This window comes from Ipomoea nil, unplaced genomic scaffold (assembly GCF_001879475.1).
Source record: "Ipomoea nil cultivar Tokyo-kokei standard unplaced genomic scaffold, Asagao_1.1 scaffold2761, whole genome shotgun sequence".
Lineage (NCBI taxonomy): Eukaryota > Viridiplantae > Streptophyta > Magnoliopsida > Solanales > Convolvulaceae > Ipomoea > Ipomoea nil.
Window position 1 is genome coordinate 338,659 of NW_017619189.1, and position 26,389 is coordinate 365,047.

The following is a 26,389-nucleotide window of genomic DNA, read 5'->3' on the forward strand; positions in this document are numbered from 1 at the left end:
CATAATGGGGTGCCAATTTCCATCATCTATGTATGCATACTAAATGGCATTACTACATTAATTAGTGTGTAATTGTGTTATTTCACATTGTAGTGCGTTGATTGGTCATTAATTGAAGAACTAACCCATTTCTTCTTCTTTCTTCTATTTTTTTTTTTTTAAGCATTCTAAAACATATTCAATCTTCTTCTAGACTTCAATTTATCTAGGACCAACAATTAAGCCATTGCATTCTTCATACATACAAAATATAAAAAGTGCATCTACTATTATAGTATTATGCATGCAATAAAAAGTGCAGCTACTATTATAGTATTATGGCATGCAATAAGTTTGATTTTGTATCGTTCAATTCTACCATCTGCTCTTCTTTTGATTCAATAAACTCATTTGCATCCAATCAAATTCATATCTCGTTTATTTGGAACCGGCTTCCAAGTGCTGTTATACAAAGTTTTAGGGCAATTAAAGCTTTGTTACATGTGCAACAGTGCATTAAATGCTTCATCCATCGTGATCCTCCATTTAGGGCAATTAAAGCTTTGTTATATGGGGAATCATGAGTCAAGTGCCTTAGGGTCATTGGATGAGTGCGTTGAGGACGTCTAGGCCTGGGAGGATCAATTGGAGGTGGATCTAGAGCAGAATTGGTCAGGGGAGGGTTGGGTTCGGCGACATGGTTGTGTCGGGAGTGTGTCGCAGTTGTGTCCCTTATTGGAATTGGGACACGATCATGACACGGCGGTGACACACCCGGGTCATAGCAACCGTAGGTACCGTGACACACCCGGGTCACAGATGTGTCACACACTGGAATGTCGACACGGTCGCAGCACGGGTGTGTCAAATTTCTAGCTTCCTGATTCACTTTGTATGACCCATGGTTTTGCAGCAGGTACTCCGGAAATCGAATGGTAGAGATAATTTCAGCTATTTGGGGCTATTTTGAGAGGTGCAAATTAATTTTTCAGATTAATTGTTCTCTTTAGTTCAAGAGATTTTGGTTGAGATTAGAAGTGTATAAATAGCAATGTTGCAAAAATCGCGCCTAGGCGCCGATTACCGCCCGGCCGCGGACGATTTGGCCGGAATCGGCCTCCTTCGCGGCCGGGCAGCTAGGCGGCGATTAAACGGCCGAACCGGCGTTTTTTAGATTTTTTTTTTTTGTTGAAAAGTGTAGAAAGTTCGGTAAGGCATAACTTTTGACTCGATTGTCCGTTTTGGACAATTTTTTTTTCAAATCACGTATTTTTTTGAGATCTATACACCGCAAACTGTGGCAGGCGGTTTGGTCTTCTAATTTCTCCAAAAAATTCTTCTTTTGTTCCTAATTTTAATTTTTTTTTTAATGTATTTAGATGGTTTTAACAATATTCAAAACGATTTTACAACCACTTATGTAAATAATTTGTATGAAAAAACTAGAGGAACCTTATGTTTTATTACTGAATTTCACAATTTTTAATTTTAATTTTTTAAAAAAAAATTTAAAAATAAAAAAAAATAAATCGGCACCATAGGCGCTAGGCGCCCCCTTGGCGCCTAACGTTTTTTGCAACCTTGATAAATAGTAGTGAATTGTTCTTGTTGGAGGCATCAGACTATCTTCTTTATTTTATATTTTTACAGAGTGATAAGTTTTCTGGTTCATGGGGTCCTGTGAGGCTAATTCTTTTAACTTGGTCAAGATTACATGAACCTTGGATCCATTTGTACTGCGAGATTTAATTAATTCTTAATGTTGAATTTATATTCATTTGAGTAATTGATATTCTCCTGTGCTTTTATTTGTTTTGATTAATTGTTTCATTTGATTGCTAGAGACCTATTGGTTTAATTATTTGATTCAATTTAATTTATAGCTATAGATTAGGAAGTGATTCTTGTAATTGATTTTCTTTTCTAAGTAGCAACTATGATTAATTTTATCACGGCTTTAGTGTTATTTTAATCGTAGGAAGAATATTAATCTAAATTAAACATAACTACTCGTGTTATTGTTATTTAGCTTTGTTGAATTTTCTTTGTTTTAATGCGACTATCGAATTAAATATGAACGCTTGTTTTATGTTGTTTGATAGTTAGGGGTGTTTAATACCGCTTGAGTTTTTTTTTTTTTTTTTTTTTGAAACAAAAGCACAACTTCATTAATAACTTAGTAAACCAGAAATACAAGCCGGTGGGATGAATTCCCACGTTCCGGAGACAGAAGAAGAACCGGTTGCCCGTGCTAATTCGTGAGCCACCTGATTCGCTGTCCTCCTGACATGGCAAACACTAACGTTTCCAATGTCATTAGCAATCGACACGCATTGCTTCACAATTACATCTAAATAAGAAAAATTACGACTACAAGAATTAAACGCGGTACAGAAATTTAAACAATCAGACTCGAGAATAATGTTATGATACTGTAATTCTTTGAGCCATTTTAAAGCCTCCCTTGCAGCAATTGCCTCCGCCAACAAAGGTTCGTGGCTGACCGTAATCCTTCCATTCCTTGCTGCGATAAAACGTCCACCGTGGTCCCGAATAACAGCACCGAAGCCTGCCCCATCCGAGAAAGTGGCTGCATCTACGTTACACTTCACCAACGGGCTTGAAGGTGGTTGCCAGATCGTCGCATGCTCCGTTACGTCGCGCTGCCGAGAACATTGATACACGTCTTCCCATTCTGCCTTCAATCGCGATAGATGAGACCTCATTGTTACCTTGGACGGTTGAATGGTACGCCACACAACATCATTCCTTGTAGTCCACACCACCCACGTAATTGCCGCCAATGTAATGGATTCATGCATTGTTGAATTTGCTAACCAGTGGTCCATAAACATCTCCATGCACCTTCCCTGTAACACATCGCCCTGATTCCATAAAGCCGCCGCATAGGCACACTCGCAGAATAAGTGTTCCATCGTCTCCCGTACATATCCACAAAGCGGACACCCTCCACCAATCCAAATATGCTTCGACTTAAGAGTCTCACGGACCGGCAACACTCCTCTAGCACATCGCCACAGTAAGTTCTTCGCCTTCGGAGGAATTGGTAGAGACCAAATTTTATTCCAAGCTTGGAATTCACCCGCAATATTGTTGACCGCCCTACTGTTAGTGATGAGCCGATATCCTTGTTTTACCGAGTACATTCCCCTTGAGTCCCCCAACCACCGCCAAGAATCGTGAAACACTGGACTCGCCGGTGTGGAAATAATCCGCTGAGCATCCTCCTCCCAAAAAATGTCCTGTATTATATCCGAATCCCAAGCCCCATGCTCATCAAATAAACCACTAACTGTAGCATCTTTTAATTCTTCTATGCGTGGGGTGTACAGTGTGGGATTGGAAGCATCCGAAAGCCAAGGCCAGTCCCATAAGTTGGTGTCACGGCCATCCCCAATTCGTCGGGCAAGACCCAGCTTCAACACCTCTTGTCCCGAGAAAATGCTACGCCATATGTAGCTTGGATTACTACCCAGCTTTGCCTTCATAAAATCACATCTAGGAAAGTACTTAGCCTTTAATAGCCGGCTAACCAAAGAGTCAGGGTTGACCAAAATACGCCACCCTTGCTTAGCTAGAAGGGCCACATTAAATTCGTGTAACCGTTTGAAGCCAAGCCCTCCTATTGATTTTGGCTCACACAACTTACTCCATCTCAGCCAATGAATTCCTCTCGTACCCGTTCCACCACCGCCCCACCAAAACCTGTTAAACAATTTTTCAAGATTATCACAAACCTGTAGTGGCAGCAGGAACATTGACATTGTAAAAATAGGCATGGCTTGAGCAATGCTCTTTAATAAAATTTCCTTCCCGGCTCTCGAGAGGAGTTTATTTTGCCAGGACCCGATACGTTCTCGAACCTTTTCTTCAACATACCGGAATGCTGCCGTTTTATTACGGCCCAAGGCTGACGGGAGTCCCAAAAACCGGCCTAGATCAGTGGCTTCCTTTACTCCCAGGCTGTTAGTGACTAACTGCCTCATCGTGGCTGGTGTGTTCAAGCTGAAAATGGCATTTGATTTGTCGAAATTAATGAGTTGCCCCGAGGCTGCACAATACAGATCTAGACACTCCTTGACCTTTAGCATTTCGTGTTGATTAGCCCTGAAGAATAATAAGCTATCATCAGCGAAAAAAAGGTGTGTGATGGCCGGGGCACCCCGAGCAACACGCACCCCGTGGATATCACCCCTCGCCACCGCTTGTTGCAACAAAACAGAGAGCCCCTCGGCACATATAATAAATAAGTATGTCGACAATGGGTCCCCTTGCCTAATTCCCCGAGTGGGACGGACAGTACCCACCGCCGACCCATTCACCTGAATTGTGTACCTAACGGTAGTAACACACATCAACAACAACTCAATCCAACTACGGTCAATCCCCAATGCCTTAAGCATCCCTTCTAAAAAATTCCACTCCATCCTATCGTACGCCTTAGCCATGTCAAGCTTTAGCGCAACCCACCCCATCACCCCTTTAGTTTTCCGTCTCAGAAAATGGCCAACTTCCCCAGCCACTATTATATTGTCAGTTAATAGCCTCTCTGGGACGAAGGCACTTTGCGATTGCGACACAACCTGCTCCAAACACAATTTAAGTCTATTCGCCAACATTTTGGCTAGCACTTTGTAAACCACGTTACATAGTGCAATTGGGCGCAAATCCGTGACCCTTTCCGGGATTTTTTTCTTTGGTAAAAGAACAATATTTGAGTCATTAATTCCCTCAGGCAAACGCCGGTCGGCCACACATTGAAGAATAAATACTGCCATGTCGTGCCCGAGCATTGGCCAGAAATGCTGGTAAAAAGCCGGCGACATGCCATCAGGCCCAGGCGCTTTTTCCGGAGCCATGGAAAATAGCGCAGACTTAACCTCAGTAATCGTGAACGGGCGCATCAACGAGACATTCATCTCGTCCGATACCCTTTGCTGTACACGATTAACAAGAGTTGGATTGCTCGCACTGGAATAGAAAATATGCTCAAAATACCTTAGGATTTCCGAGTGCATGGCCGCATCTTCCCTCCACCTCCCGTCTTGACCCTTCACCCGTAACAAAAGGTTTCGACGACGGCGGCCTGATGCTACTTTGTGGAAATACTTAGTGTTCAAATCACCATGCTGCAACCACAGCTGCTTTGAACGTTGCTTCTAGAAGATCTCTTCTTGGCTAACTAACAGCTTTAATTCCCCTTCCGCTTCCTAGAACTCCGCAACCGCCTCAGGTGTGCGGTTTTCATTCAGACTCTCAAGCCGACTACGCAGGAGTCGAATGCGATGCCCAAATCTCTGGAAATGCTCACCCCCCATCTCCCCAATCGCTGGCCACAAATCGCGATTCTCTGCTGGAATGTCAACCCCGAGGTTTGTCGCCATGCTTCATCCACAACTTTCGCGCACCCTTCCTCCAACAACCATGCCGACTCGAACTTAAATTCACATTTAGCCGCACGCACCGGTCTCGTCTCATTGTCGACGAAGATCGCATTGTGATCGGAATTCAGCGTGAAAATGTTTCGAACAAGCGTCTCTTCAAATAGCTCTGCCCACTCCACCGTAGCCACTGCTCTGTCTAACCTCTCCTCCATCCAAGCCGCGGTCCCTCTACCACGACTCCACGTAAACCTGCCATCCACCATCCCCAAATCGTTCAACTGGCAATCACCGAGAGCGTCGTTGAAACCATCGATCAAATAATCAGGCTGCGTATGGACTCCCCGTTTTTCCGATAGACCCGTGATGTCGTTGAAATCAACAACGACAATCCAAGGTAACGTTGATCTGTCCTTGAGCTGCCGCAAACGATTCCAAGAAATGTGTCTCTCGGCTCTGTCTGGATTACCGTAAAAGCACGTTAGCCGCCATGCAGTCTGTCCCGGTATTGAAATCGCCATGTCAATGTGATTGTGAGAATAGCTTAACAAGGATGCCGCATCTGCATCCATCCAATACAACACCAAACCACCACTCATACCCCTTCTGTCTACATTCAACATTCCTTCGAAACCCAATTTTACCCGTACCTCCTCTGCTTTCTGACATGTTACCTTCGTCTCCATGAGGAAGACGAAAAAAGGTCGCAGCTTGGACACCAGGCTCAAGATTTCACGAACTGTCCGGGTGCCACCCATTCCCCGGCAGTTCCAGCTGAGTATACTCATTTGGCTTGGCGAGCCTGGTCCTCCAGACTCGTCGGCAACAAGTTTTTTGGGTCTTCCACCATCGCAACGTCTTCCTCAGTCACATTTACTAACGCCTCTGTATCCCCTCTGCGGCGCTTGAGATCACCATGCAAACCCCCGCCTTCCTCCATAGATGTCAGGGCCATAGACGACATACCTGGACTGTCAGTTGGCGATCCCGTCGATGGCATAGATGGGGATGATAACAACCACTTGGCTCCCACCGGCCGGACTTGACGCCTGGGGCCTGCTCGCATCCATGCGCCGAACGGAAACTCCTCCGGGAGAATGCCTTCTTCATACGCCCGGCGACATAATTTGTCCGAGTGACCTAAGACTCCACAGCAAAAACAGAACGTCCCGAGTCTCTCGTATCGGAACGAGATCCATTCCGATGAACCATCCTTCCGTATCAGTTTCATCCGCCTCTTCAGGGAATGCTCAACGGGAACCCGAACTCGAATACGGTGATAACTTCTCCATGATCCTCCAAAATTCATCGGATCAACGGCGATGAAGGTGCCAACGTAATTACCGATTCGTTCCAGGAACTCAGTGGATGCGTAAACCGCTGGCAGCCCGTGAACCTGAACCCAGAACGAGATATGCTCCAGTTTCACCTCTTCGGGATTGATCTCCGCCCGGACCTGCTCACATATCAACAAATGGTTCTCGAAAGTCCACGGCCCATCGTCCAGAACCCTTTGGAGATCCCTCGGGTGAGGGAACTGAAAAAGGAAAAGGTTGTCCGCGAGTGTGGCGACATGCATTCCCATGACCGGCCTCCACACGGAAGCCATGACCTGTTTCATGAATTCGTGTTTGATCGGCCGATCTGTAAGAAAACGGCCTACCAAGTTGTTTTCGATCGCAGCATCCGGTCCCTGTTGGATGTCCGGGGCCTCCACAGCATTGATCTCCTCCTCCTCGATTGACAGATCCGCACAGCGTTCCTCGATTTGTCGCAAATCCATGATGAAACTAGGATGGCGAAATAAACACAACACAGCAATAGCACATACCAAAACCGGGAAATCCATTATCGATATAAAGAGCCCTAGATTGCTAGGGAGAAACTCCCTTGGCCACTACCAAGAGAGGTTGCCACGATTAGAGAACACGATCGGAGATCGTCGTCGGAATCACAATCTGTTTTTCGACATATGCGGAGCGTTTTCTTCTGATATTTATTTTACTCTTGAGGACGTAAGCACACTAAATATAAATATAAATGCATATGTGAAATAGGGGTTTGGTGACATACCGCTTGAGTTTAATCACCTAAGACTAAGGAAAATAGGGACAATTTCTCGCAACAAATGCTCAAGTGCATATGGATTAATCTTTAATCAATGAACAGTTACTAAACAACAAGAGTATTGAGACAATAGAAGTTTGAAACACTAACAACTTTAGAACAACAAGATATTTGAAATATTAAAGATTTGATAACTAGCTGAGCTTATAAATAAAGGATGACAAGTACAATAAGCAACAAGACATTTCAACAAACATTCATTTGCTATATATGAATTGTTGCTTATAAATCTTTTATTTTTTATTCTGGTAAAGTATAAATAGACGGCGCCATTTTTATTACACACATAATGATGATGACACTTTTGCACACCTATATGTCATTTACAAAAGGACATATTTCTGTGAAATTATTGATAAAGCTCAGAATTAGATAACCTCGGTGTTGGAACAACAACCAGAGGAGTATTTTTCTTGATGACAAGTCCAAATGCATCGGATAAGTCCATCTTTTCACCTGCAGGAAGATGCCAATCAAAGGAGTGCAATAGAGAACCCAAAATATAAATTAGCATTTTCTCCGCCAAGGGAATTGCAGCACAAATTCTCCTTCCCGATCCAAATGGCAAAAAACCTATAATCATTGCCAGTATAGTCTAATAACAATACTAACAATACTATACTATAATAACAAATTAGCCAATTTATAAATAAATTAATGTAATTTAACATGTTGAGTAAAAGAAGAATATAATGTTTGTTATTATTATTATTATTATTATTATTATTATTATTATTATTATTATTATTATTATTATAGTATAGTATTTATATTAAATTAAATTATTTAAATTAAATCACCCTCTCTCTCTCTCTCTCTCTCTCTCTCTCTCTCTCTCTCTATATATATATATATATATATATATATATATATATATATATATATATTAGTATTACAAATTATCATCCTTAATTAAATTAAATCATCTTAATTAAATTAGATCATCCCTAATTAAATTATTTAATTTAAATCAGCCTAGATATTTATTATTACAAATAATTACTCTTAACTAAATTAAATCATCCTAAATTAAACTCAATAATTGTAATTAAATTATTTAAATTAAATCAATCTTAATTAAATCAATCATAATACAAAACGTAAAATCAGCCTTAATAACAACACAGAAACACGGAACCATCCTATTATTATTACAATAATTACTATTACTATTTATAATAATAATAATAATAATAATAATAATAATAATAATAATAATAATAATAATAATAATAATAATAATAATAATAATAATACTATCTCTATTTGTATCTCTATCTCTATATATCTCTACTAGTATTTGTCCCGTGCGCTGCACGGTATGTAAATTAAAAAGTATTAATTGTGTGGATGTTATGTTATACATTGTATGAACTAATGCGATTATAATTTATAACATATAAATGAAATATGTTTGGAATTCAACAAAAACAATATGTAAATGATATATTACAAATAGTTGCAATTAATGATATGGTACTAAAAAAAAGAAAAGTTTACAAAATTACAAATTATTGAAAACTTCATGATATACAACATTAGTGGTTGATGTAGTAGTTGAACTTGAGTCTTTTACTATCAATATTTTGAGACCATCTGGATTGTTAACCCGAGATGCAGCTACGTACAACTGACCGTGTACAAAAATCGGTACTACTTGTTATATTCATGTAAGTGAATATTTCGCAAGATATTGTAAACTTACAAAGTAAATATCGTGGTATAGGCAAAATTTTATAATATCCATATGATTATTATTAATAATAGTTGTTCCATTATTCTATTATTATTAACAATAATAATAATAATTTTTTTTATTTTTTTATATTATTATTATTGCTTATTAATTTATAAAACATAAAAAAGTTCATGTGAAGTTGAATAAAAAAAAAAACAAAAAAATTGTAAAAAAAAAAATTCAGAATTTACATGTACATGAAATATTCACCAATAAGGTTTGATTATGTGAATAAAAAAAATATCTACAAAACCAAGCCTACATTATTATATAACATGGAAAAGTATATTAACTCTAATATACATTCTAATTGTAGGTACCATTATTATGTACATGCAATATTCTACATAACAAAGGCGCCAAAACTCCAAGAAATGTTTCTCTGGAAATGCCATTCATTCACACCATGATCCTCATAACGAACAATACAATGCTACTTGTCATCTATATTTTCTGCATCATTTCAATATAAATAAAAATCGTTAAATGATATAATTGAAATAAGATAAAATTTTGAATTAACATTTTCACTATAAACCGAACAAAATTTTTAAAAATTAATACAATATTATAATTTGATATACAATATCATGAATCATGAATTAAATAAATAACAAACCAGACCTACATAAACATATATCAATGTGTATACATTTTATGTATATGACCCAAAAAAAAAACAAAATAATTTCAAATTACATCCATATATATAAGTATAAATAAATATATATATATATATGTATACATAAAGAAACCGGTATATAACTATATATATATATAACTATATATATATATAACTATATATATATATATATATATATATATATATATATATATATATACATGATAATGAGCAGGCGAAATATATTACCAATCCACAGTGAAAGCACAGGCTCAAACCAAAACCCAAGCCCACACATAAAAATCCTAAAACATAGAAATATTTGGACAATCTTGCAGCTCTCCTCTGTTCTCGCCTGCGCATACTCTCTCTACCGCTTCGAGAAAATTCACGACACACATTGCGGGTGTAGTTTAACCCTTTTTGATCTGCTTCAAGCTCGATCACATTTTCTCGCCATTTCCATGTCTAAAACATTATCTCTACCCTACTATGTACTCGGATCACACCTCCTGACCGATTACACAAAACAAAACCCTAACGCTACCTATTTCATCTCTCAAACGATTCTGGAAAGTTCACCACACATAAGGTAGTGACACCACTCAAGAAATGGTTTGAGGCAAAATTTGAGCTGACAGATCTGAAAGAAATCAACCAACAGGAACTACAACATCTATAAGGTAAAAACTTAGATTTTTCCGATTTTACAGTTATTAATGTATATTGTTTTGTATACAGATATCTATTTTTCGATTTTAGGAAGATTATAAACATGCAGTAATTTTGATTTTTAAAAATGATGAGTATATGAACAAATACTTAGGTCCGAATGATTAGTTTTCTTAAAAGCTATGTTCTGTTCAATGTTCTATTTAAAATGTGCTTTTTTTATATCAATTTTTTTATATGCATGCATATTGTGGAAAAAAATTATGAATATGAATGATACGGTACATAGTGACCCTGTCATTTGTTGAACTTATGGCATTTTTGTTAAGAGTTTATTCGAGTTGACATTCCATGAAAACTTACAACTTGGTTTACTTAAATGTTTGTAATAAATTTGAGTTCATCACTTTTAACACATAAATTTAAATACTCCGTAATATTTAACAATACTATTATATGAAACTGGTTTTAAAACATTCTTTCAGTAAATAAATGTTTTAACAAAAAATCATAAATTGGATTTCCAATAATTCCAATTTTATTTTTTAATTACCTCAAAAATTACAATATGATAGTTAAAATGCAGATTATAATGCCTATTATTTGTATGCAGATGTTCCATAAAAAATATGGCAATACATGAGAGTGTTGGAATTACACTGTCCGGATAGACCCACAAAAAAGAAGATACATACAGTAAACATGTAATTTCAATGGTAATGTTCTGTTATTGTTTGTTCAAATACTCTCGTTACATGTCCCTTCCAATATCTGTGTTACTCATTTATATTCCCTCTTTTCTATCCCAGTTTAATTTGCTCACATTTACATCAACACCAAGCACCAAGAAAAAAAAAACCATTTCTGCTCTAGAAAAAGTGAAAGAGGATGCAAATCTTTACCAAATCTGCAGCCCAAATTTTGCAGCAACAACTACTGCTGGTCAGACCTTCTTTGTTTACTTTGTAGGTACTATACTTGTTATTGTTTTGTCACTTTGATGAACTGCAACTCTTCATGTGCTTCTAGTCTTTCATGTACTTGTGAAACTCTTCATTTAAACACTTGTGAAACTCTTCATTTAAACCTTAATTTCAGCCAGACTGCATCCAGCACCCTGCACAATCTTCAGAAATATCAAAGAAAGTAAAAATGCATACAATCAAGTGTATACCTTTCGCATCTATGTATATGCTTCTCCTCCATGTGCATTGAATTGTTAGTGTTTTGTCAACTTTTATTTAGTGAAATAAAAGCCTTCAATTGGTCACACAACTGAAGTCAACCCATGACAAAGAATAAAAAGACAGATTAGGGAGTAATTTAGAAAACTTACAAATAATTTAGTTGACATATAGATGGTTTAAAATATACCTTTCTTTGAATTCAAAGAATTCTGGAGTTTCCTGAGTAAATTAAAAGCATATATGTTTTGTTTTTTTATGTGACTCAGGGTTACATCAACTCACAAATAGATTTTTTTTTTATCTTTTTGGTGATTAAGGCCAAAGTATGCATATATTCTGATATTCTATTATACCTTTTATTCGAGTATAGTTTTTATTGTAAATGAGTTGAAAGATTACCTGCTTCAATTGATAGACTTGATAGACTTCAGAAACGGTACGAAGTTCTATTTCCCCAGATAGTGAAACCGAATAAGAAATACACTCCCTAAGGTTTGATTGTGAGATAATACTCCTCATTGGAGTCTGATCATGACATAGCCTGTGAGACAAAAAATAAAAACACAGATTAGGAAGTAATTTAGAAAACTTAGAAATAATTTAGTTAACATATAGATGGTTTAAAATATACCTTTCTCTGAATTCTAAGAATTCTGGAATTTCCTGGTTGGATAGAAGTTGTGGGGCATCAGAGGAACTACAAATCTTGATCTCCCAACTTCAAAAGGTCACATATTGTAGGTATAAGAATACAGTGATTATTAGAGATGGTGATAGGCAGTGTTACAACTACAGTTTAGGTGTGATTGTGATAGGCAGTGTGCGTGCAAGAAGGTGCCATGTATATGTTAGAATATGAGATATAGTATAGGATTCAATAACAAAATATCATAATAGTATTTATTTATTCATAAAACTCACCTCCTGGTCTTGAAACAACCTCTTTAGATTTGATTTTGATTTGCGATGAAGCTTTTTCGATCAGGTATGTCGTATGCTTGTGTTCATGGGAGAAGATCTTCAATATACGCAGGGCTTTAATCTTGGCAGAGTTTGTATTGAATATTGAGACCTGTTAGTGTTTGTATTGAAGAGAATATGATGTATATATAGGATTTAAGATCTGATTTCTGCCCTTTCATTCACTAATGAAAGGTTTCAAACGATTAGTTGCAATTAATTACCTTGGAAAAAAGAATCAGGCTAATGGGTTTAATTATGTAAATAAATTCCGTATGAATAATACAATACAATACTTTAATATCATTGGCTTAGAAATAAAAAAGATGAGCTAAAATCTAGGGAACTGATAAGGTAACACGTTTTTTTAAACTTTGTATTGTATAGCGATTGGTTGAAATTGATTCTGTACCCAAAAAATAAAAGAAACAAATGTTTTTTTTTGAAATCCCTTGGAAACCCAATCGTTTTTCACGGCATTCTACGCAAAACAATAAATATTTCGGGCTTGCTCAAAACGACGACGTTGCTTGTAGAGATCTCTATCTCTATATATATTAAAGCAAAATTATTGTCCCAAAAATTTTCCCTCCAAATGTGAAAACATTAATTGTATTCATATTAATTTATAAATAGATTCATGTAATTTCCAAAAATTTTCCCTCCAAATGTGAAAATATTTATTGTATTCATATTAATTTATAAATAGATTCATGTAATTCGTATAATTTAACATGTTAAGTAAATGAAGAATATAATATTAGTTACTATTATTCGTATAATAATAATTGCACTGAAAGTTGCGGATAATGGAGAACAGAAAAGGATTTTAATTGCAAAGGGTAAAGAATGTCATTTCTTTAAAATAATAAGGACAAAGATGAAAAAAAGAAGTTAGGAAGCTACTAGTTTATTTTGAAACGTAGGCAGCGTTCCAAAATAAGGTGTTATTTTAAGCTACGAGTTTATTTTGGGAACATTACCAAACAGAGTTTATAACTTATTAATATCTTAAAATAAGTTATAAACTCCTAAATAAGCTGACGGTAAATATGTTACCGGATAATATTATTATTATTATGTGTTAGTAAAGATAAGTGTATTGCTATAGTTTTCAGTACAGAATTCAGCGTGTCTTGCTAAGCTAGGAGAGCTATTACTTATACTAAGTCCCCTAACAGTTATATCATAATGGGGAGCCTACCCTCCCAAATGCTCTGTCGGGTCGGAGTGTGGGGGCCCTTAGAGTTGGGGTTCAACCTTTTGGAAGAATAATGGGGAGCCTAAGCCTTTATTTCTCTTCTTCAATGGGCACAGTAAATGATCCGCAGTAATAATTCTGTCCGTTGCACTTCTGCCCGTTGCTCTTTTAGTTGTAACCGGGTCATGTATTTGTTGGCGGTTCGAGTCAATTGCTTGACCCATTACTCTATCATAAGCTCTACCAAATAAATTCTATGGTCATCAAAATCGTTATACACGACTGAATTATGCTTCACGCCTAACCAAATGGTAAAACAAAAACTTTGTGAGCAATTTTGTTATAATAATAATAATAATAATAATAATAATAATAATAATAATAATAATAATAATCTAACTCTGTAATAAAACAAGAAAATTTTGTCAATCATTTTTTTCCGCCCATTGGATAAAACGCCGTTGTGCATTTTTATGCAATCATTGTTTCCCACCCATTGCATACTGCGTTGTTTTAAGTTGAAAACTCAACAGCCGAATTAATTGTGGCCTAATATTGTCTATTACCAATGTAAATTAATAGACTTCTAATAGTCAAAGAGTTCTACATTGAGAAGCTAACCTATAATCTACATTTATTTACATATATTCTTCCAAAAGGCTAAACCTCAACCCTAACATTTATTTACATATATTCTTCCAAAAGGCTGAACCTCAACCCTAAGGGCATGGTGACTCAAAACATTAATCACAGAGGCTAGACCGGTGCCCACTGCGCACAAGGAGCCCCCCTCACTTTGAGAGGTTGCTCCCACACTGCCGCTGGTGAGACTCGATCCCTGGTCATTCTTCCAAAGTTTAACCTCTATGACCAGTTGAGCTACCCATGCGGGCCATTTATTTACATATATAAAGATACAAATATACACATAAGGCTGTTACACATCTCTATACGAGAAAATGCTTCGAAAAAATTATCTATTGAATGTAATCTTGGGTCTTGAAACGTTTCCAGCAGCCTTCATAGTTCCAAGACAATATTCAAAATTGAAAAACAAATTTCAGTCTCTATATAAAGCTTGATATCAATAATCACTCACAAGTTCACCATCTCTCCAGTTCAAACTACCTGCAAGTATGCAAACAAAGAACCAAAAATCTGGACAAAGATACTATGTCATCTCAGTATTGATAAAACACAGGTGCTTGAAGATTACGGTAAGAACACCTGTGATCTCAGTATTGATAAAACACATTTTTCTGGAAACATTTCTATTCTCACCTATATTATCTACTAATTATTCAGTGTTTTTTTTTTTTGTTTAATTACTACTATATGTTCATGTTTGGTTTCTATTTCTTTATCTAATTTTTTGTATTAGACTATTCGTTTCTGTGGAGGAGGATACTGAGGAGGTTGAAGGAGCAGATGCACAAGGAGATGGGAAAGGTATAAACTTACAAAATTGGTCTGCTGTGTGATTTCTGGTGTTCCAGGTAATATCCATGCTGTGTGATTTAATGATTTTGGATCTGCCTTCAAATCTCTATGATTGTAAAAAAAAAAAAAAAAAAAAGTATGAACAAGGCAGTCAACAAATCTGCATTTCAATCCAAAACTCATCCATGAATTTAAAGTATAAAAAAATACAAATTAAAAAAATTGAATAGTATATGATCTAAAGTCAAATACTGAGAGCATTGATGCAACTATTTTTTCTGCTCATTTCATTTTTATATTTTACAAAAAGATGTATTGGATAATTGCAGGTCATGAAGAAGCTATAGATGAATTATTTTTTGAAGGATTTGTGAGTTTAGAATGTCCAAAAAATGGAGTATTTGTATAAAATAAAGTGTATAAGTTGAAAAAGAATTTGACCATTGTTAGAGATAGTTTGGATAAGTACATTAAAAAAGTGAACTGATCATTGTTACCTTTAAGCCTTCTCCTAATTACATGTAAGAAAATTGGATTGAAGCTTGAATCATTGAGCCTGCAAAGTCAATTCACATCAAATGTTACAAAAGGCATTCATAAAGTACAATATTCTTATTTACACCCATAAGTTTAATACTATTAGATTCCTTCCACTAATTTATCAACTTGATTTGTCATAGGTAAATAAGTATACTACACTATCCTTTGTCTTTAAAAGTGCTGCTAGAAAGAAACAGTTTGACAACCAGTTAAATGATTTTCCTGTTCTCAAACTTGAGAAGGATAGTGCACTACTAGCAATCCCCTGTCCAGATAATTTTTGACTCACAAAGCAAAGATTTGAGTTCAAAAATTCTAAAGCCAGAAGATAACAGTGACAGTGATGAGGTTAGCTTCTTAACTAAAGAAAAAGTATTGCATTCTGATCTAAATTTTTCAGACTTAACCAAAAAAATAATTTTTTGGTGTAATCTAGGGGTTCTTGCTTGATGGTGAGGACGAGTCTGAAAGTCCGTTGACTAATGGCAATTCCTTTAAGGAACAGAGTGGTGATGGTAGTGGTACAGTCAAGAGGTGCCTCTGCTACTGCCTGTGAAACTGGAAAAGGTCACATGTGTCATTGAGTAGTTTATGGTTTTGAAACATAGATTTTGATAATGGTTGAATTTGAATCTAAACGACGTGATGCTAAGTGGTTAGGATAGTTGTGACTGATGGAACTTTATTTTGGATTCATTTTTGGCTAACTATTTTATATTGTCTATGTTCCAGTTTTCTTAATTCTTTAACATGTACCTTTTGCAGAATGGTAGATGCAATGGACTATGCAAAGAAAGAAGGCACATAATGAATACCCATAATAGCGCAGATAATTACATTTCTAGACACTATATCTACTACTATTAAGATATTCATTAGAATATATGTAAGTCAATTTTGAGACAGAGATTTGTACTGTAGTCACATTTGTATTACCTCCAAACTCAGTTTGTGAATCAGCAATAAAATATTGTATCTTCTACTTATTGAAAAGCAGTGAACTTTCATTAGACCTGAAAATGGGCAATTTTTTTTTCATCAAGTCCATCTGATATTTTAATAAAACAAAGGATTACAAAATGTGAACTTATTAAAGGACATTAATATGAAGGGCATCCCCATATACCTTTGGAATTGCATCAAATATACTAGCAGGATTGCAAGTAAATTTGTACCTGCAAATAAAAATCCAAAAAAAATAATTAACTCATGTATTTTGACAAAGGATAAACATTTAGTAACTGTGAAATTCATTTTGTTAGAGACTTAGTAAATTGAGGTTACCTAGGTGTCAAATTGTGACATCCAATATAAATATAACAAGGAACTTGACTTAAAATAAAATACAAGTTCCTAAACTGATTTCACATTACAAAATAAGTTCCTAAACCATTTTTACTAAACCATTTTGGAACTTGAGCACCATGAAGGAAGGTGCAGATTGTAGCTAACTTTACAAGGAACGATGGTGATGCGATGGAATAAAGAAAGATTTAATTAACATGCTGGAAAAACATTGTTAGCTAACTTTAAACATGTTATCTATTATACTTTGGATCATGATTACATTATTAAATGGGGACAAAAGTAGCATACATTGTCATTATCAATGTAAAATAATAGTCATCTATACTTGCCAGAAGAATTGAAAAGTGAAAAACATATATATTCACAAATCTGTTTTCATAGCAAAAAGCAAAGTATAGACTATCAAACAAATTGAGACATACATACACGTAATGCTTTGTATTATAAATATTACCATGCTATACATTGCATCAAATGTATGTGTATATATACTCTAACTAATCAAATAGCCGTGAAATTTTCTACCACCGAAGTTAATATTTAAACATGCTATACATGTAAAATAATTGTAGACACAAAATCAGTAAGGGTAGAATACCCTATCTCACTGTATGACGAAAATAACTGCATCAATAGTCATCTGGGTGGGGAGGAAGAATACAACAGCTCACCAAGGTAATACTGAAAATCCTCTCTTGCTTTTTGATGCTTTTTTTTTATTCCAGAACCTGTCTACAACCTGTTTCTGCAGAAATAGATATCATCTTTTAGGTTCAATGAAGGTTCAAAAAATCAGATATGTACGAAAAAAATAATTTATTAACAGATTGTAAATATCATAGATCGAAAAATGGAAACACTTATCTGTTACTCAAAACTTCAAAATTACAGAAGACCAACAATAGCAATATGTAAAATGAATGGTTAGAAAAATTGCTATTTTAGGCCGAAACCAAAGAAGAAACAGTAAACACACAAAAATCATATAGAAAGTACATATCAGGCTAATAATTTTAAGGACCAAAACTTTTATCTGTTTTAATCGGAAAAAAGTAACCCTAGAACATTTTTAGTGGATTTTGTGGAAAAAAAATTACGGGCAAAGCTTAGATCTATGAAATTAATACTAAAAATAGAACTAGATGTTTATTTTCTAAAAACAAACAAGCTTAATTCGATAAAGTAGAGCTAATTTGAAACAGATATGAGATTTGGAGATGATGAACACAGTTAGACATAAAAACCCTAAGTTAAAGAAAGAAATTAACAGTATACTTAGTGCGTTTTCTACCTAAAATTTGATAAATTCATAGCTGACATTCTTGGTTGTAAGAGTGAGACTGTGAGAGAGATACCAGCGTTGATGTCCGGAAACGAAGAAGATGGAGATGAACCCCTTACACACGGAGGACAAGGGTCTATACCCACGCTTGCTCATCTGTCCGTAGATGATAAGAGAGAGAGATCATTGAAGAACGACGAAAACGAAATGCTGAGATCTGTGGAGATAAGGGTCTTGGCCTTCGTCCTCATCGCTTCATTTCTTCTTCTTCTTTTTTTTTTTTTTTTGTGAAGCTTCATTTCTTTTAATATATAAGATCTTACCAGGACTATGTGGTCTAATGGTACCCGGGTTGAACTTCCATTTGGAAGGTTGTAAGTTCGAGCCTCAGTGGAGGCGTTATTGGCTCTTTGTATTTCAGTAGGTTGAGAAAGTATATGAACAGATATTACAATGTAATAGATGCTAGTAGCATTCAAAAAAAAAAAATATATATATATATATATATATATATGATGATGATTTCATAGGTATTTAATATGTTGGGATTCAGTGTTTATCTAAACACTACACAAAAAGTATTTTACAAAAAAAAAAAAATTTATAATTTGTAGTAATATATTTGGATTTAAAATGTCATATCTTTGATTTACTTTTTTGGTATGCCTAAAGTTTTTATCGTCAAACACAGTGATTAATCACCTTACTAAATTGTAGGCACCTATTTTGAAGAATAACTACATCAACTAGAAATAAAGTTTTCAAAGAAGATAACTTCAAAAGAAAAAAGGCATACAAATCAACACATATAAAATAACATGAACAATAATGTCCGTTAGCATGAATCACAATTTCAATTAGGAAAAAAAAAAAATCAAAGTTGGCAAACAAAAAACCGAGCAAATATACATATACGGTTCACAACTGAGTGCAACTCTCTTTTTGTCCTGGAAAATGAAAATTCACAACTGAGTGCAACTATTAGTTCAAAGGATTGTCAAAAAATCAATTAACTCATGGTACTTTTGTAGATGCTTATGTTATTTATCTTTTATTATTGAGTAATCCTGAGAGTCTTAATGTTTTAATTTGTGATGAATGCATAGGTTTTTTATACATTACTAAAAAGGTTGTTTACAAAGAAATTTGTAATAATATGTAATTTTAGTTATGTGCAATGTTATAAATATTATTACTTTTATTTGCTATTATTGAGCCTTTACTATTTTTAATTGTTCATAGTGAATCGAGAGGCTATGACTATCTAACCTAGAGAAATGTTTAACTACAAAAGCTTAAATTGCAAAAATTGAAGTTAAAGTGATCCTAAAACAAAGTTGTAGAAGACCAATGTACAAAATACGTACATGCAGTCCTTCTTATTTATATTGAGAAATTGAAATTAAAATAGTTTCGAATATATTGAAATCATTTTATATTAATTTATATAATTAAATTCAACTATGATTAACTTTTAAATAAAATGATAAATAAATATTTTTGAACTTACATTTTGTTGCGAAATATACTTATTTAACGGTAAAATTTTCAATATTTTTAAATATAAAAGAGTTAACAGTTTAAGAATAACTTTTGACAGTTTGTTAAATTAAACTTAATAGATTAACAATAACGAAGAGGTAATAATCTTGAATGGTTTACTGGATGTTCTATAATTTATTGTTGTGGAGTAAAATAATATTTACATTATAATCATATTTTATTTTAAAATATTAAAGGTTATAATACAAAGTCTTAATTTATGAAAAAATAAATTGTTTTAGTAAAGAAATAAAATTTGATGTAATGGGTTGGAGATAGAATAAAAAATGATATAAGAATATACAAGAAATATTCTCTATGGTGTAAAATTTGGTGCAGAGGCTCAGAGATGGCAATCGTTATTGTGTGGACTATAGTCCACACAAGCTATGTGGATCATATTTTGTATGTTATAAAATAATGTATATTTAGTACAAAAATAATGTACTTTTAGAATATTAAAAATGTACTTTGTATTTAGAGAAATTACATTATTTGAATACTACAAATATATTATTTTTATAATGTACATTCGGTACAAAAATAATGTACGTTTTAATATATTAAAAATGTACTTTCTTTTATGGTCCATATACCACTATGTGGATCATGGTCCACACAATAATTTGCCTAGAGATAGTCTTAGGGTTAGGAGAAAACATTTTATTAATTGTTTTATTGGGTTCGGGTTATGAGCTACATTATTGGGTTAGTTTTGTGTCAGATTATTTAGAAGAAAAGAATGGAAGAAATAAAGTTTGACCCAAGAATTTATTATATTTAGTATATGTGTTTATTAAATATTATAAAATAACATTGGTGTAATGGGTTGGAGATGAAAATAATTTCATGTAAAAATATACTGAGAATATTCATTTTATTGGGTTTTGATTATGGGATACATTCCATTTTTTGCAAAGCAATTGATAATATGGGATGAAGGTCCAATGATGCACAAATTTTGCTATGAAGCTTTAGACCTGACAATGAGGGATTTGTTACGCTCCAGAAATCTGAATAGTTATGATATGACCTTTGGTGGTAAAACAGTTTTTTTTTTGTGGCGATTTCAGGCAAACTCTACAAGTAATTCTAAAGGGCACACGTCAAGATATTGTTGGGGCAAACATAAATTCCTCATATTTTTGGAGATCCTGTAAAGTATTTAGGCTAACTAAGAATCTACGCCTAAGTGGTGTACAATCAGAGGTCGAAGCTAAAGAGATTAAAAAGTTTGCAAAATGAATAGCTAATATAGGTGATGGAGTAGTTGGTAATTCAACTGATAGTGAAGCAGATATTACAATTCCAGACCACTTATTGCTCAAATGTGACGATGATCCTATTGCTGCAATTGTTGATAACACATTCCATTTGTTTCGACGCGGTATAAGTGATCTGTCATATCTTAAGAACAGTGTTATTTTGACTCCAACATTGAATGTGGTAGATAGCTTTAATCAATACATGAATAATCATAAAATTACAAACTTTATTATTTTAAATTTATTAAGTTTTCAAACTATATATTTTTTCATCTAATTACATTATACTGTATATTCTATATACTATATATATAGTCGTGCATCGCACGGGTGCAACTACTAGTAATAATAATAATAATAATAATAATAATAATAATAATAATAATAATAATAATAATAATAATAATAATAATAATAATAATAATAATAATAATAATAATAATAATAATAATAATGTAAAAACATAATAAGTGTCAATACAAGTTATGTCCTTGATTTTTGCCCCTTTTTTATATGCTAATAAATATATACATCTTGCTTTAATTGTTGTACATTTGATTTGTATTGGACAAAATTACCCTTACACCGTTATAACACCGTTAGTATTTAATATGTCCACCAATCTTACCATACACCTACATCTATCATATCTTTTTCCTATTTTTAGTTATCATTTTATTAAAATTATCATATAACAATTAATTTAATTATAAATTATATTTTAATTAAATATTTATATGAATATTAAATTTTAATTATAAATAATATGTATATATATTATTTGTGTATACATATCAATATATCATATATGTGGGTGTTAGCTTAGTATTATTTGTAAATTATTATTATTATTATTATTATATATATATATATATATATATATATATATATATATATATATATATATATATATATATATATATATATATATATATATATTGTTTGGATCACTTTAAGGAATTGTGAAACATAATTTTAACTAATTTTTTAAATTTTGTTACTTAACAATATTTTAATATTGGACATAAGTTTTCGCGCATCGCGTGTATAAAATGCTAGTAATAATAATAAAGCTATATGGTTTGGGAAGTAATTAATGTTAGAATTAATGCCACAACATTCTTTATTATTAAAAAAAAAAGCACAACATTTGAAAAATAAAATAGTTATATATTATATAATCATATAAAAAAATGTACTTTTAAAAAATAAAATAGCTATATATTATATAATCATATAAAAAATGTGTTCAATTAGAGTTTAAATTTACTCATACAAAATTTGAAATTTGCTTTCCAAATGTAATTATCTTAGTTATTATTCATATTGTGAAAATTATAATATAGATAAAATACAATTAAGAATAAATCTATGTAATTATGTAAATTCTCTCTATAAATTTATTTGAATATGCACATAATTAGAGATTATATTAACCATACAAAATTTTAATTTTAATTTTAATTGTAATTTTGTATTCTATAAAAAATAATAAATACTAGACAAATGGAAGCTCAAAAATATTATTATATTAAAAAATTTAAAATATTTTAGTTTTTCTATTTTTTATTTATATTTATAATAACGGAATTTTTTCCCGTGCATCGCGCTGGTGAATTACTAGTTATATATTAAACCAAGTAAAAAGTTTGTGATTATTAGTTATTTTAAGAGTTAATTTCATTTTTGATCTAAGCTTTATAGGCGACAATCAATTTTTTTTTTATCAGAACGTTCACAGTTGGTCCTAGTATTATTGTGTCATGACCATTTTTGGTCATCTATCAACAAAATAGTTTTAACGTCCTTAAATACAAAGGCATTTTTGGTCTTCAATTACAGATTTTTTTTAAAATAAACATAAAAATATAGCATGGTCAACTCACTTTGTATAAAAATGATCGAAATATCTTTCTATTTAATGAAATTTTAACGATTTTGTTGACGGAGGACCAAAAATAGTCATGTCACAATACTCTACTATATATATACTAATAAGAGCCCAAGAGAGTTAGGCCTATAATGGGTAGAAAAAATGGCGGTTAAATTTTTTAATCAAATGAATGGCTCAGATTGATCAGATTTTAATTTTTTTTCTTAAGATTTACTAATTTATCCTTAATGAATATGATTATCCGTTAACTTTTCCGTTAAATATTATCTTTTCCGTTAATTTCTGTTAGTTCACCGTTAACTTATTCATTGATTTCAATAAGAAAGGTATTAAGTACGAAGTTCGAACCCCATCCCAATCAAAGTTGGCATATTTAGTACTCTATTTTACTTTTATTAAATTAAATAATAATAATTTAGTAGTTACAACAAAATATAATACATATGCATTTCGATCTTTAATTTAGAATTATGTATCTACAATGTTTTTATTAAAAAAAATTATTCATTATCAATAAATTAAATAAGAGAAATAATTTCATTAGTTATATTGTCTTTATTTTTCTCCAATAAAAAAATTCTTACATTCAAATTCATCAATTGATTATATTCACTACATTGTCTATTATCTTTTTTGTGCACTATTTTTTTTAATTAAATATCAAAGTTATAATACAAAATAATGTTATATATTTATTTACCAAGTATTTTATTAATACCATGAAAAAATTAAGAAAAATATAATTAATAAAGCCAATCATATTAACTACTTGAGAAATTTATTGACAAAGAGAGTATTCAAATCAGACAACAAATTGAAGTGAGAACTATATCGTAATGTCCTTGTTTGACAATCAGTAGTTAGCGATTAGCGGTTAGCGGATTATATTAGCTGATTTGACCAGCGAATTATATAACGATTGGTAAAAAGATATTTGAAAAAATTAGCTTCTTAGATTAACATGTAAAATGATATAAGGGTATACATATATTTAATAATAATAATAATAATAATAATAATAATAATAATAATAATAATAATAATAATAATAATAATAATAATAATAATAATAATAATAATAATTGTTTTAAAAAATAAAATATATATGTATATATATAATTAAGTCAATCATATTAACTACTTGGGGTATTTATTTACAAAAAGAGTATTCAAATTACACAACAAATTGAAGTGGAAAACTACCTCGCAATTTCCTTGTTTGACAATCAACAATTAGCTCTTCAATATTAGTATATATTTAAAATTTTATGCCCTAATTTGTATTTGTTCTCCCTTATGTCCCGTATTTGGTTTCAACCATACCTATACAATTATTTTATTGACAATTATAATCAATCTTGACTATATTATCTTGCATTTGTAAACTTAGAATTACCTATTTAAATATGCAAATTCAACATTCAATTATTTATGCATGAACAATTCTAATATAATCCTGCCTTGATATACTTTAAAGTACTTATTAAAAAAAACATTAGGCATTATCCCAATCGCGCAATGCGCGTCAAAAACTAGTACTAGGATAAAAGGTTAATGTTATGATAAAAAATTGAGTAAAAGTAGACTATCACCAATAAATCTAGCACCAAAAATGGAATTAACTATTATTTTAATTAATGCAATTAGTGGTTAGTCACTTTAGTACGATGATGCATGTGTTTAATTGTTAGTTATTTTAAGAAAGTTAAATAGAAATATTCCTATAAATATAATGGCCCTGTTTGGTAAAAAAATTGGCCTATTGGTCAATTGTGGCTTATTTGACCACCATTAATTGTTTGATTTAGTTAAAATATCAATATAAATGTTTGGTTAATTAGCTTTTTGTAACTCCAAAAGGCTAAAATTCAAAATGATACTCCAAGCAACTTTTTCAATTAGCTTTTTGAGAAAAGAAATTATACCAAACAGCTATCAGCTAACAGCTAATTTACCAAACACTTTTCTACAATCAGCTAATGTTATCAACTATTTATACACTCTAATTAACACAATCAGCTAACAACTAACAGCTATCAACTAACAGTCATTTTACCAAACAGGGCCAATGTCAATTTGTATGGTAGTTTATCAATTACAGTTCATTCAACCAATGAGTGTCTCAATAATTAATTGTTCATACATTTTTGTATTCCTCTCTCATTCCTTGACGTATATAGATATTATATAATATACATACATACATACATACATACATACATACATACATACATACATACATACATACATATATATATATATATATATATATATATATATATATATATATATATATATATATATATATGGATGGATGAGATTGAATGAGGAATATAATGTAAATAAGGGCATATTTTAAATAGGAGGGTTTAAAAGTAATTGTATTAATGTGTTAATTTTGGTTAGAATTAGATTGGAATCTTTGCCATAATTAAATTCCACAAATATAATGGAAATGAGTAGTAGTCAACTCTGCACAAAACCTGTAGGAGTCCAACCGTGAGCACTTGGTGGGTGATCCGGACGAAATTTCAGTGGTTGAACATGTCGACTACCAGAGGTATGAGAGTTGCCGACTCAAATTTGTAATTAATTTTGTACGTTAGTCTGTGCATCCAGGTCCTACGGCGTGTGCGTAGTTTAACTTTTACGCTGTTGTCATTGTGTTTTGTTGGTGGCTGTATTTAAATTAATATGCAAGGGGGGACACGAAGAATTTGGGGGGTTTTGTGTGTGTTTTTTTAGTAATTAGAAGAACGCACACGCAGGTGGGTAGTTGGTGGACGGCCGATGGGTGTATTTTTTCAGTTGGCGTGCATTACAAGGGTTTTGAAGCGGTGTGCCATTCATCAAGGGTCTGGAAATTATTTTTATAATGGATGTGCGTTGAATTTCTTGTGTGCTCATTTTCTATGAATTAGACGGTATGTGTGTTATTTGGTTAGTGCAAGAATGCCGGTGTGTGCGTTTGTTTACCGCGAAGTGTGCACCATAGGCATTAGAATTATAATGGGTGTGCCGGGAATGAAGTAGTTTGTCCCTAAAATTAGTATTATAATGGGTGTGCGTGAAAAGGAAGTAGTATATTCATTTGGAATGAATTAGAATTTATGACTGTTATTTGGTTAGTGCATTAAATGTGGTGTGTGCGTTTGTTTACGACGGAGTGTGCATCTTTGGCAATAGTATTATGGTGTGTGCATTTGTTCAAGTCGACCTGTGCGTGTGTG

The 26,389-nt window shown here is 32.9% G+C and overlaps 2 long non-coding RNA genes across 7 annotated transcripts; one reads left to right on the forward strand and one right to left on the reverse strand.

The window, feature by feature from the left end:
* Positions 1-10,189: 10,189 nt before the first annotated feature.
* On the forward strand, positions 10,190-11,735 carry LOC109156982. The gene is made up of 4 exons (XR_002050150.1): positions 10,190-10,551; positions 11,154-11,256; positions 11,350-11,509; positions 11,639-11,735. It is a non-coding gene; the product is annotated as an uncharacterized LOC109156982 (long non-coding RNA).
* A 1,988-nt stretch (positions 11,736-13,723) lies between these two features.
* On the reverse strand, positions 13,724-18,717 carry LOC109156981. 6 transcript variants are annotated; one of them, XR_002050149.1, is made up of 7 exons: positions 18,532-18,717; positions 17,775-17,921; positions 16,995-17,043; positions 16,805-16,881; positions 15,826-15,884; positions 15,350-15,434; positions 13,724-14,188 (listed from the first exon to the last, which is right to left on the reverse strand). It is a non-coding gene; the product is annotated as an uncharacterized LOC109156981 (long non-coding RNA). The 6 variants fall into 6 exon arrangements; XR_002050148.1 differs by lacking the exon at positions 13,724-14,188 and adding an exon at positions 14,727-14,906; XR_002050146.1 differs by lacking the exon at positions 13,724-14,188 and adding an exon at positions 14,727-15,016.
* Between the last annotated feature and the right edge of the window lie 7,672 nt (positions 18,718-26,389).